Raw genomic sequence first — 14,950 nt, forward strand, 5'->3', positions numbered from 1 at the left:
CTTTTTCAAACACTTGTAGGTATACATGTAATTGTTTTGATGATAATAATTGATTGATGTATAAGTGTAACCTGTCTGTCTGGTCCACCCATGTGCACGCCCGGTCCACCGAATGAGGGTCGAGAGCGCTCGTGATTGAGCTAAAAGCCCAAGCTTAATGCCCAGCGTGACTCTTGAGGTATCAGGGAGTGAGGTTTACCAAAGTACTTTTGCAGCCGACATCCGTTATATCAACTATTATTGTAATATTGAACGTAAATTTAAAAAATGTGTGTGTTAAAATGACTGACACACTTAATAATAGTTCTTTAGTTGGAAAAGAAGGACGTGCTGGTACATGGTAAATACACTGATGCCTTTTACAAGGCTTCACATTTATTGTGTGTACAGTACATCACTTTAGTGACATCTAGTGCTTGGTCTTTGCTACAACCAAAGAGGTGAGGTGAAACGCTAAAAATAGTCATTTATCTGCTTGTATAATTTGTAAAGCTGGAGTGGGGGGAAAGGAATGTTTCTACGAGTCACTTTTCAATTTGTCAAGTCCTGAATATCCCAGAAGTGTTCAATCAGTTGGACTCTTTCAATTAGCAGGAATATTTATGGTTATGGTTTCGCATGCTGAAATGGGTTACATTGAAGCACATCACATGGTTATGTTTCCATATTCAACATGTCCAAAAATGGCATCCAGCCAGCTCTTCAGCTAGTTTTTGTTCCCTCTGCTCCCATGGTGTAACTTTCTGTTCATTTCCTGCTGTACGCCATCGCCTTGTGTTTTTTTTCCTGGACTACTATTTTGCACGTTACCCTATTAAAAGACTTGAACTGCTCCACGAGCGTCCCGACTCCGGATGCAGATTGCTCGTCCCCCTATTTAGGCTGACTGCTTGCAGCTGGCTGCTGCTTATTCTTTGTTCTTTGCTGATAGATATGGATTCCCTCTTGGCCTTTTTGGAGTTACCTGTTCCCATATTTTTTTTGTACACTTGTGTCTTGGGCTAGTTTAGGTTGCCCAGCTGCTTCCCGGTGTGCACAGCCTTCCCTACTCCTGCCCACTCAAGGATTTTTTATCTGCAAGAAAAAGAACACAGGCCAGGAGAGGGCAGGGACCAGAACAAGAGTGAAAAAAATAAGGCCACTGAAGATCGTGACATAGCTTCTTCAGTAATAAATAATAAATAAACTGTTTTAAAGAGAGTTTTTCTTAAATGTACTACAGTATATTAAAATTAAAAGAAAAAAAATTGCATCAAAACAAAGTATTGTTTGCATTGGCGTGTTGAGGATGTTAAGCAATCTTTGCACTTTACAAGGTGCAATCATTTTTTTGCAACCCTCGGCCCTACCCCAAATGAGTTGGCACAGAATGACACATACCGAACGGACACATCGCTGCTTTGTATCATTTTTACCATGTCCACTGAATCACTTGGTTCAGTGACCTCCATTTGTAAGGTGTACTTCTTTGGAATGAGCCGTTATGACGCTGGTTTGGTGGTTTTATAGTTTATAAAGCTTCATAGATAACAAGCTGGTCATAATGTACGCCAGATTCCTTATCAGCCTATCACATTGGCGAGTTTATGAAACACATAGTATCATTATTGCTCGGCTTTTTTTTCACATTCTTCACTGAATAAGCGATCTATTGTGACACATTATTTATGCTTTCTCTTCCCAGAAAATGGTAAAATGACAACATTCAAACACGGGAAGTGAAGAAACTACCAGCAATAACTGAGACTTTAACCAGCCAGTTCGGACCAGCCCTTGGGTGAAAATACAGCCTGGTTCTTTTAGTCTAACAGCTGTGAAATGAGTCTAGGAGTCTCAAGGACAGTTTACAATTGAATTCAAAAGAGTAGATACAGTACAAACGTTGCGATGCCAGAGAGAGAGATTAGCTGCCAACCCAAGGTTTCGCAAAGTTCAGTCGATGTCTGAAGAGGAACTCTGCTCTTCTTTCTTTTATGACCTCTGTCAGAGAGTTGGCACAATGGATGTAAACTTCTTTTATTTAACTTGTTGGGATATTAGTTTAAACGGACTCCAGCCTTTCTTGGTTTGGGGCAGCTAATCACGCCACAGTCAGAGATTAAAAAAAGGATGTGTTATTTGTATTAGCCAAGATGGCTATGTTGGTCATGTATCATGTTGTCGTTAAGCCTTCAGGCGTACCTCGGCACTTACTTACAACAGAGGGAAAATATTAGTGACTTGCGATATCACTGATTTCCTTTCCGATACGTAAAGTTCAGGCTGATATCGGCAATATCGATAGCAATCCAATACTGATACACCTAATGTGTCTGGAAAATGTTTAAAAGTAGTGCATTTCAAATTACGGCATTAGGAATACATTCATGTATTCACTCATTTTCAATTGCTGGTTGTCCTCACTAGGGTCGCGTAAAGAACACCGAATACGCCAAATATTTAGATATATTGAGGCTGCGCATGATTACAGTATAGTACTACTATAATACTACTGCACAACAGAAAAAAAACAGGACAAAATCATATAAAATATGTAAAAATTGTGTTTTAACCGATAAAAAATACAATAAATAAATTAAGAACTAGAATGAAAACTAATTAATGATCAATTAAAACTCACAATAAGTTACTTTGTACTGTGTTCCTGTTAATGATATACATCACCTCAAATGACTGAAGTATCAAAGTATCGATATTTTGATTTTAGAGCCGAAAGATCTGGTATTTGCACATCACTAGAAAATACCCCATTCCTAACAGTCAGATTAAATAAGCGCTGCTTCTTCCTACTGCTTTTCGGGCATGCTGAATTGTGTAAGTGTACATGTGATGCTACCATTACCATTGTTATTCTTACTTTTATGTAGTTATTTTTTGTTTGTTTTTACAACTGTTTTACGAGCAGCACAATGCCACCCCTAAGCACTTTACCAGACATTTTGTATAAAGCTGGAAAATGGGAAGTGCCATTTAGCGGAATTAGAAATGAAATGAAACGTTTTTTCTGCATGTCAAAACGTGAATTATAATTTTCAGTTAGGTAGTTCATTTTCACTTAAGTATATATATATATATATATATATATATATATATACATCCATTTTCTATACCACTTCATCCTCATTAGGGTCACGGGGGCATGCTGGAGCCTATCCCAGCTGACTTCGGGCGACAGGCGGGGTACATATATATAGTATATACTATACTATATATAGATATTTACTATATATATATATATATATATATATATATATATAGAGTCATATATACATACAGTATATATATATATACATACAGTATATATATATATATATATATATATATATATATATATATATATATATATATATATATATATATATATATATATATATTGTGTGTGTGCATGTGTAGCAAGACACATTAGGTGCCTTAACAAACCAAAATGTATAAATGACTGTCAAACATGAGGTGTCCGTCAGAACGTCACAAAAGTCACAAATCCCAAGGGTAAGGGCGGGGTCAAGTGAGATGAGTCACGTGGTGACTATTGTAGCCACGCCTCTTCCTGTCAAACAACTTTAAGATATAAATTCACAGTCTTGAAAGCGGCATTACCGACGAGGAAGCTTAATTGTTGGTGAGTTAAAAGTCGTTCCACTTTGCATTTATCGAACCTCTGTAATCAACTGCATTTACTACATCGTTGCGGAACATACCGAACTAATATGGCGCCCACAAGCCTCAACGTTTGTTAATGATTGCTCGCTAACACAACCTATCTCTGTATGTTCTTAAACGATAATCCTCTACGTAACAATGTGACGTTCAATAGATCATCATTTAAGTACACGTCTTGGTGTCTCGTTAGCTGGCGGCTGAAATCGTCAGCGACGCCACTGGGTTCCACCTAACGCGGCTAGTTTAGCTAGTTAAGAGGTCTGTAATCTGGAGTTTCATGTAATAACCTACGTGTGACGTTAAACAGTGTTGCTGAGACACATTCACCGGGCTTGGTTCATAAATGTCAGTCAATGCAGTTTACCCCTACGATTCGTTGTGTATGCACTGTTTGGTAATGTTTAATAAACACTGGTGCATGGACCAATGTTTATTTACATTTTAGTTGGACTTAAATTTGTTGCTGTTGACATTTCAGCAGAATTTTGGAGCAAGACAATGGTATTTGTTTGGCGTCTTGTTTTATTGCAAAGCACTTTTAGGATTTTTTTTTATGTTTGAAAGGTGTTTTTACGATGTACATTTACGATGTACATGCTTGCTTACTTATATACTTTAGTTTCTTACACAATAAACACAAAAGTATCGATGCTTCCAAGCTTCTAAAATATTACGTAATCCACGGGTCGGGCAAGTTTCTTTTATTTCCGCTATTGTGTATCTGAAGTTAAACATGGCGTTTTTTATGGCAGCGGAAAGGGGCAAATGCACAGCACAGTCCGAACACAGAAATTATCCAAAAGCACAGAAACGCTGAATACTCTCATTCATCCAGGTCACTGTAGGGTTCTCAGGGCATTGATCGATTCAATTCCCTGAAAGTCTTTGTTGATGTAAAACATATATAATTATTAATTTATATATTTTCACCAGATACTGCATTCATCACCACCTTGCCTGACCCCACCATGGACATCTCTTTATTCCTGCTACTAAGCTATTTTGGACTTTCCATGACTGCTCAAGGTGAGTGGCAGAGACCTGGAAGGCAGTTGATAAAATAAATTGATACAAGTCATCTTGTCTTTTATTTTATATTCCATGACAGCTCAAGACTGTTCCAGACCTACTGGAGGTGACAACATGGATTTAAAGGACACAGACCTCCTTAAAGACACATTTCCAGATGGGAGCGAAGCTACTTTTGTGTGTAACGTTGGTTACGCGCGGGCAGAAGGGTCTCCAACCATCACTTGTACAGCTGGCACCTGGAGCCCTGTGACGCTGAAATGCGAGCGTAAGCCTTTCATATTTGAATTAAATTTTTAGTAGTATCAGTTTGTAGTAAGCCTGCGTTCATCGCGGTTAATTGGCTCCAGGCCCAACCGTGATAAGTGAATTTCTGCAAAGTAGGATTTCTTATTTATACAATCCCTAGCAAAAGTTATGGAAATCCCTAGCAAAAGTTATGGAATCACCAGTCTAGTTAATTGTTTATTCTGTTAACTGTTAAATCACTTGACTAGAGCAGATTACAAACATACTCATTTCAAATGGCAAGAAAAAAATGTGGTAGTAACAGTTACTTTTTAAGCTCAAGCAGAGGGGGGAAAAAAATTCTGGAATCACTCAATTCTGAGGAATTGCATTGAATTTCCATTCCCAAAACTAACACCTGCATCAGATTAGATCTGCTCGTTAGTCTGCAGTTAAAAAGGAGTGCTTATACCTTGGAGAGCTGTTGCTCCAAGTGGACTGACATGAATCATGGCTCCAACACCAACGATGTCGCTTGAAACAAAGATTATCAAACTTGTTAAAGAAGGTAAACCATCACGCATTGTTGCAAAAGCTGTTGGTTGTTCAGTCAGCTGTGTGTAAAATCTGGACCAAGTACAAACAACATTGGAAGGTTGTTAAAGGCAAGCACACTGATGGACCAAGGAAGGCATGAAAGCGTCAAGACAGAAAACTTAAAGGAAAACTGCACTTGTTTTGGAATTTCGTCCATCCACAATCCTTGTGAGACATGAACACATACGTCTTTCTTTTCTGTGCGTTCTAAAGATATACAGTAAAAGGAGACAGCTCATCACTGCACGTAATGGGGAAACACTTATTCCGCCTTTAAAGCCTTCTGAAAGACTCCAAAAAGCGGCAACAATGGTCCATTTACATATAATGTGACATGCATATTAACCAAGCTATAGCGCCATTATTGTTATTGTTGTTATTAACATTGTTATGCCGATCGTTCTAAGTTACCTCCGCATTGACACTTAGCCATAACACTCCGTCTAGCTACTAGCCGACTAGCGACTAGCGTCACCACACACTCGCCCGTTGCGCGTCCCCACTGTGTTCTCAATGCGTCAGACCACTACCAAAAAGGTAAGGCTACATATTTGAGCTGACACCACTACCCCTGTTTTTATTTTTGAGTTAAACGTTTAGAGTTTCGTTTTAGCTTGGCGTGGATTACGACCGCAACAGTAGCCTGTGTTGTTGTTGTTGTTGTTATTATTATTATTATTATTATTATTATTATTATTATTATTATTGGGCCAGTTGTGGAATAATTTAAGCCTGCAATAAAAGCCTATTGTTCTGGCGATCAAGTCTGATACTTGTGTGCCTTACCAAAACATTACAGGAACATTACTAACACTTAGTGACCAGTGTGGAATAGGACATAGCTTCAATGAATGCATCTTCTGCATGCCTTATTTGTATTTTAGTTAATTTAGCCATTTCTATGCTTGATAATGCTTAATTTAAGTAAAGAGAAATGTAAAATGTTCTTAAATATGCACGTTATGACTAATAATATGCCATATTCAACCACGAAACAGCATTATTTATTAATGAATATATGTTTGAGAAACTGTGAAGCCACGAAATTGGAACCGCAATGTGGCGAGGTCCGACTGTACTGTATTTCAGGGTTTTGATCATGTGTAATTATTAACCAACATATAAAATCTTCTTTTTTTTTGTAGGGAAGAGCTGTGGCTCAGCGGGAGAGGTGATTAATGGACAGATTGATTATTCAGAAGGGATTCAGTTTGGTGATAAGATATATATCGTTTGCAACACAGGGTAAGAGACTTTTGGCTACTGTGATGATTTGCATCTGTTTGATATGTCTCATGGACACATTTTTGTCAGGACCCAATCTCGTCTGATCTCAGAAGCGAAGCAGGGTAGGGCCTGATTAGTACTTGGGGGCAGCATGGTGGCAGAGTGACTGGCACGTCATGCACTTCCATTGTAGGAAGTGTTAAGGATATGCTGAAATAACAAGTATAAAGTGAAATGTCAAAGTAAATGTCCAAATTGTATGCGTGCAGGCACCAACAATAACAGGCATTTGTATTCCATACATTATTTTTTCATCGTTAATCTTGATGACTTGCATTCAACTGAGTAATAGTCTTCAATAAAAAGCAGTGTAGATCTCATGTGACAGTGAGCTGGCAGAAGTGACTAGGGAATTGGCACAATTAGGATTGGTTAGTTACCGTAAATTCGGGTGTATAAGCCGCTACTTTTTTCTTAAACTTTCAACCCTGCGGTTTATAAGGCGTTGCAGCTAATTCATGGCTACATTCTAATCTCCTGACATCACCTTTGTTCAGAACTATTACTAATTGTTTAAATATTGTGCCACTCGCAAGTCAGTGAGGAAACTGTAGTGCTTTTTTTGTCAGAATACAATCATGAGCTGTCAGTGCACTCATAACAAGCTTGTGAAATTGCAGATCATTATATATGACAGTCTGACTCACCGTGTCATTTAATAAAGAACACTAATCACAGCAACTTAACACTCAAAAGTTGTACCCAACTAACATGAACCAATATGAGTTTAAAATGAAAAGTTTTCCCATAATGCACTGTCTGAGCAAAGCATTCATTGGAATGCATTAATTCATTGCAATGTCAGCCTCCCTCTGGTGGACAGAGGCAGCATTGCAGCGCCATCCATACATTTTCTATGCCGCTTATCGTCCAATGAAATGTTTGCTCAGATGAAATGCATTATGAGAAAATGTAAAAAAAAAAAATAATAAAAAATCATCCTGAACTTGCATGGCTACATGTTTATACATTTACTGGGTAGAGCTTTGTAGTGTTAAGTTGCTGTGTGCTGAGTTTAATGTTTGTAGGGTAATACAGTGAGTCAGACTGTTATATTGAGTAATGACCTGCAATTTCCAATGGGTTAACAAGCTTGTTTTTTCATAGCTAATGATTGGCTCCTGTCAAATAAAGAGCTGCCTGGTCCTTACGGACTCGCACGTGCCACAATATAGCGTTGTAGGACGTGGACATGTACGACTTATACATCGGTGCGGCTTATATGTACAAATCAGGTTGTGTTTTGTTTTTTTTTTTTTCAAAATTCGGTGGATGTGGCTTATACACCAGAATTTACGGTACTTTTTATGACGATCCAATACTGTATGGTGTGATTCAAGTGCGTAATTCATAAGAAACTCATGTAGGGTTTGGATTCTGCACTCCAAGATGACATAAGATCAAGTACCAAGTCAAAATCAAGTCAGCAAAATTCAAGAACATTGAAATAAAAAAAATTATTTATATTTGAACATGTCAAGTACAGTTTTCCCTTGTTTATCACGGTTGGTTCAGTACCCGACCACGATAAGTGAATTTCCGCAAAGTAGGATTCAATAATAATAAACAGAATTATTTCATAGTTGGCGCGTAGAAAACTTTATGACTTTCTAAGACATTAATGGAGCCCTGTAGACATGAAATAGCACCCTTATGTTCACCTTTACACTCCTATCATTCTTTGTTTACACCACAGCAACACTAATGCTCATGCTACGGGATCCCTGCATGGACATAAGAGATGGCTGCCGCTCATTGCATATAGCAAGCTACCAAGCTAACTATGTAGTCTCCAATTTATTTGTTCTAAACAAAGTGTTCCAAGCGGAGTGAGAAAGGACAAAGTAAGAAGCCAAAAACTTAACACTTCAGCGTGTCGGACATGCCATGGCTGACTTCCGTACAGTGTTAAGGTAATGTAATACCATCAGTGTAACATTGCTGGCGCCTAGTGACCATAATACTACATATGACTTGTGTTTCAATATTTTTTTACTAATAATAGGCCATAGACAGCCACCAAACAGCAATCATTTATCATTTTGTATTAAAAAACACGATAGAGTGAGGATGAGATGTTCGAACCACGATGTAGCAAGGGACGCCTGTATTTGTCAGTGGGGTATTTTAACAAGCACAAATTTCTTCAGTACAAACTCGTGAAAATAACGTTTTCTTCTCTTATCAGTTACATATTGGTTGGCAAAAATGTACTCTCTTGTGGGGCCAATGGGTGGATGGGCCGCTTGCCATCATGTGAAGGTCAGTAACCTTGGTTGGTTGACAAGCAATGCATTACCAAATTTGAAGTGCCAGTGACTTTTTACGAGTTGCCATTTTTTGTTTGCAGTTGTGACCTGCGACCCTCCATCGCAATTGGAAAACGGCTTTTTTAGTCCGGTCTTAGAAAGCTATGAATATAACCACGTATTACAGTACAGCTGTCAAAATGATTATACCCTCAACGGATCCAAAACAGTAGCATGCTCAGAAAATGCTAAATTCCAACCTGATCCTCCAGTTTGTGTCAGTAAGTATCTCCTCGCTACCACCTGCTCAACTGTCTTCCCAACTACTTCATAATCTGATTGTCTTTTTTTCATCTTTCCCGCAGAGGTTAACTGTCCAGAGATCACCTCTGACATTGTTCAATGGGTAGGAGGTTCAAGACCCCCGTATGGATACAAGGCAACGGTGACATTGCAGTGCGCGTCTGGATACAGGATGATTGGCTCTCCCTCCCTGACATGTGACATCAACAGCCGCTGGTCACCAGAACCTCCACGTTGTGAACGTAAGTCCTTTAGTTGTTATTCCTACATGGCATCAAGTGACTGTCACATTCAGGTGGATGTTGTTGCTGCTCTTCCATCACCCCATCTGCATGTGTTTTGGGTGAACTAAGTTTTATGTCATGGCTGATAGACAGTGTAGTTGCACTTGAGCTCCATGTGCACCGTCATTAACACCAGAACCGTTGTTATGAGTGTTATGCAATTGGGTGCAATTTTCAACTGCTCTCTTCAGATTCTCAAGGTTTATTTGTTTGTCGTTGGATGTTTACTTACGTGACAATATCGTAGTTTTGGAGCCAAAAAAATCCAAATATTTTAAACAGTCTCTGAAAGTAAAAGTTTCTGAAAACATCAATGTGTGTTTTGTTGTATTAACAATAAAAATGGTTGTCTGTGAAAAAGGTCATGCATGTCCATTTTAAGGGCCTGGCATGTGTGACTTTGTTTTACAACACAGTCAACTCAGCGGCAGGCCACGATGCTGTTATGTTTGTGTTTAGTACACTTTTCCACCAAAGTGTACATTTACTACACTGATAATCTGTCCTGAAAGTCTGGAAGGAAGATTGGGTGTCAGAGTAGGCAAAGTTACCTAGGGGTTATTTATATTTTCACCATATTTTGTAAATGAGAAGGTGAATAGCAAAGGTGCAGATGGATTAAAAATGTTGTTTATATATGGAGGTACATGTGATCTCGGTTTATGGCCTTTTCATGGTTACGAGCGTAACCCATAAAATGAATTAAAAACGTAATTTTAGGCCGTAGACATGAGACTCTGTGCATGCGTGCATGGAGATTAGGGCTGTCTTCGACCAAGGATTTTCATAGTCGAATCTGATTTGTTAGATTTTGTCTGTAGTCGATTAATATTCAAATGTTTTTTTTAAGAGCTGTGCTAAAATGACAAACGGATCTCATTTGCGATTTTGTCCATCTCAAAGAAAAAGCTGAAACACACATAGATAAACATGGTAGGTGTGCAACAAGGGTGCCTTAATTTATTTAGTGGCACGGAAAGCAAGACAAACAACCGAAACACCGTCGCTGTGTGGGGGGAAAAAAAAAAGTGCACATAGAATAGAAACAACATGGCTTAAAAAAACAACTTCCCAAAACTCTGCTAGCAGTTCTTGCATTAAACTTCACTGTCAGGATATAAAATGATTTTGGGATAACAGCCTTAGCCGTTTTAAATGATACGCTGTTGGTTGTTGTCACAGTATATGTAAGAAGGTGCTGACACAAGATGCACTTCACTTTCTTCAATCAACTTTAACCTTTTGATAATACTTCCACACTTTCGATGGTTCTTTAGAAGCCAATAAGTCCGATGTTGACGGTCTTACTAGTGCTAAAAGCTACCCGTCACCTCATCTCCTTTGGACTGTGCCACTGAAGGGGGATTTTATTGGCTGTTTGTATCAAAATAGGTTAAACGCAGCAGCTGTGGCCTCCCCCTATGTAGTCAGAATGGTACAATCTTGATCACATGACATTTTTATATGATTTGACTGAGATTGATAGTCAAATCAGACTCCTCCAAATCGAAGTGTTGAATAGTCAAGTATTCTACTGTAAGACACCACTACTGGAGATGGCTATGTTCTCTGATATTCGTCTAGCTACATTTGCTGATGTTCTTTTGGTGTGGTTGCATACACTAAAGCAAACAGAGCACTGGTGTCACAATAGTATCAGTATCGGCAGATTTCCAAATTCGGGTATCTGGGTGGGATTTGAAGTGGAAAAAATGTGGATCGGTGCATCCCCGGTTCTAAGACGAAGGGGTGGTCGATCAACTAAAAAATCTAGTGTTGGCCGAACCATGGCAAAACAACATCAGCAAACTCAACTGTCTTCTCTGCACTCAGCCGTCCTTCTCAGCCCGCACTCATACACACACAGTCCGAAATCACAAAACTGTATAGTGTACTACAGTATCCATGAGCAGGTTAAACGATCTGCTCTTATGAAAGTGACAGTAATAAGTAAGCAGCATTGTGAGGGGTTTTTTTGTATTTTTTACTTATTGTTTCATTTAATTCTACTTGGTGTTTCTATTACTATATTTTATATCCTTCATGTTTTCCATGTACAGTGTGAGTGACTTAATTTACGTATACGTTTCGACTTACGTGTCGTAGGAACGGAACTTGTTCATAAACTGAGGACAACCTGTACATGGAGAATAGAGATTTACATCCAATTAAAACTGGATCTACATGGTATTCATCGGATGACTACAGTTTACAATATTCTACAACCACCCACACGTAAACCTATACATACTCCAACAAGTGTATTGAGAAAGACTTGTCCGATAAGACACGTGTGGATAATCAGCTTTTTGGGTACTACAGTGTTTTCAATAATAGAATAGCATAGAAAAGGAAAACAAATGAGATCTTACCATGTTGAACAACTCATGCATTTTAAAAACTCTGTCCTATTTATTATCCTACAGGAATACAAACTACCACACCACCTCAGGACAAGGAGACACCAACAGGTATGAGTCCATTTTAATATCAAACAGTCATACAATACATCACTACAGATGCTTATGTTGTACTTTTATTGAATAAATTGCTCTAAATTCCAACAACTGTTTAGACATCCACCAAGCAATAAAAATGCTCTCCAATTATACCTTTTTGTATAACTTCTATTTTAGCCTCTACTCCTCCAGATGACAATAATAGTAAGTAATACCTTTTTAGCATGAATGGAAACATTTAAGTGGAAGAGAATAAATGACCTATTTCCTTCCACACTTCTGACACAAGGCCTTTGTTTCCTTTAGAAAACAGTGGGAATAACGTGTGGATGTCTGTGGGCATCGCTGTTGCAGGTAGGTGTCCTCTTCATCCTTGTCAGTCTTCAGTGTCCTTGCAACGTTTGATGACATCATGCTTTTTTATTTATATATATATATATTAATATAAAAAAATGTTATGATGATAAAATTAGGGCTGTCAGAAATAACTTGTTAACGGCGGTAACAAATTTCTTTCATTAAGTACATTACATTTTTTGTGTAATTAACGCATGCGCACCAGGTCAAGCACACATCTGTTATGACGGCAGACGGAAGGACGCTGGAGCGTCCCCACACAGTCAGAGTCTGACGCTCTTTTATAGCTTCATTCTGATCTGAACACATCAACAGCAGTACAATTCCAACACCACATGCTGTATGTATCTCACACACGTGCCCAGTCCGTTCATCCTGGGAACGACACTTCCTCATTCTCATCACAAGAAAGCGAGGCGGATTCAGAGACACTCTGATCATCACAAAAACGGCTTTATAGTGCGTGCGAGCGTGTGTGTAGATAAAGTAAGATAAAGTAAAACATGAAGTGGGTGTTCCTGTGGGTAGTGGGTATTCCTATCACTCCGTAGCTCTTAATTCGCGTGTACAATTTGCGACATTTAAGTATGCTGCAATATACACTGAAATTTACCTTTTAAATTCCGTGATATCTTTGAACGCAACCCCTCATTGCTCATAATAACACGGTTTAAAGCGTGATACAAATGTTCCGCTGCTGTTAAAGAGACTAGTGTTAGACAAATAGATTTAGTGTTGGACAAAAAGATTTTTAGACTTGTGTGGTATCTTTTAGCTTGATTGGCATATTCAGTTGATTTGGAGCTGTTAATACGTACAAATACGTATAGTCCTGTCATTTATCTTTCTGTTCATCAAATACAGTAAAAATGGGCATATTTCAGACATAGTTTCTAATGGTGATTATTCCTGATTAACTAATTTAAAAACTGTGATTAATCCAATTAAAATGTTTAATCGTTTGATAGTCCTAAATGTATCAGAAGTGTACCGAATATAATGCTATGGTAAATTGCACGATTATCTAATCTTCGCAATGATCGACTGGGAAAGTCCGTGTCCAGTTGCCAACATGCCAGCAATGTCATTTTCACAGTTTTTCCTGACACTGTTCTTCAGTTCTGATCATATCAGTTAACCGTCCGATATGATATAGTACTGTGCACATTTTTTTAGATCACTACTATTGTTCTTGTTTTACAAAACTTTGTAGAGCCCTCTTGGAAGAAAAACTATGTTGGGAAGCATCTGGGTAAAAGATGCTGATACAGCTGTCCACCCTGGTAATAATACAGCATTGGCAGTGCTCATTGGTCATCGTCCTGTATGATCTAGGAAGTAGCTGCTAACAAACAAAAATCTGGAATAAACCCGACGCAACGCTCCGCAATATTTGTTAACCTTTTCTGAAGATGTACGTGCCACTGGGTGACATTGTAATTATCCGTATTGATTGTCGTTATGGGATGGGTGTAGCAACTCATTTGTGCCCCAGACATTGTTTTCAACCATGCATTGTTGAATATTCTGTAAATGTTGTGTTTTCTATGCTTCCAGCATAATAACAAGCATTCACCTTCTTTTAAAACAGAGCCCAAAATTTCAACAGTAATAGTTTCTCTTCATGTTACCCAAAGAGTTGTATTTGTGGGCTAAGCCAGAGTAAATGAGTTGCCTATTGTTCATTCTTTGAGGGATAGATGCAGATACAGTGGAACCTCTGTTTTTGTACGCCCCTGTTTTCGACACACACAAAAGAAATGGACACAAGTATGTCTCGGTTTTTTCACGGCCAAGCAATCCGCCTAAGTAACTAGTCAATGCATCCACGTTTTGGTGACTGAGTCCCTGTGAAGAATGGACAGGGGTTGTTTTAGCGTTGGGACGCTGTAGACAGATTTAGTCAGGGAGTCCTTTAATCATCTTGCACGTGCGTGCGTGTTTTACTCCTAGACCGCGCACAGAACCATGAACCGCTATGTTTCCTTCCTTCCTCCTTTCAAGCACCGTTAGTGTGCTGATGAGGTGTTCAAGCGCATTGCGTATTTCTGAGGGTTAGAGGAATTTATGCATTTTTTAAAAATGGGACGGCTGCTAAAAAGTTCCAAGTGCCAGAACTTTGACAAAGTAAGTGAGAAACACTACTGAATTCAAGAAAGAAGTCCTAGCAAAGTGTGAAGATGGCGTCTGTTACAATAGGATTGGAACGTAAAGGTTCCTCAGTTAACACGGGTTGCAGGTTTTCTGCACTATAATCATTCTCTTTAAAAATGTCTTTTGTGTCAATATTTTTAGCTGTCTGGAACGTAGTATTTGGATTTACATTATTTCTTGAGGGGGGAAAATTGATTTGTTTTTCATATATTTTCTTTTTTTGTTGGACGTTTTTGGAATGGATTAAAGATGAAAACCGAGGTCCCACTGTTCTTCACATTTAGTTACACATACTACAGGTATATCCTCCCCCCTTTTAAATGATGATGATTGTTTTCTCCCT

The 14,950-nt window shown here is 38.6% G+C and overlaps 1 protein-coding gene across 3 annotated transcripts in view; it reads left to right on the forward strand.

Moving 5' to 3' along the window:
• LOC129187875 (lysine-specific demethylase 9) overlaps nucleotides 1–4,626 on the forward strand; it is a 29,470-nt gene extending 24,844 nt beyond the window's left edge. For all 3 annotated transcript variants that reach the window (XM_054787654.1, XM_054787661.1, XM_054787671.1), the window contains one exon: nucleotides 4,594–4,626. The gene's annotated coding sequence lies outside the window, so the exon portion shown is untranslated. The remainder of the gene's footprint in view (nucleotides 1–4,593) is intronic.
• Nucleotides 4,627–14,950: the final 10,324 nt, after the last annotated feature.

Source organism: Dunckerocampus dactyliophorus, chromosome 1 (genome assembly GCF_027744805.1).
Source record: "Dunckerocampus dactyliophorus isolate RoL2022-P2 chromosome 1, RoL_Ddac_1.1, whole genome shotgun sequence".
NCBI classification, from domain to species: Eukaryota; Metazoa; Chordata; class Actinopteri; order Syngnathiformes; family Syngnathidae; genus Dunckerocampus; species Dunckerocampus dactyliophorus.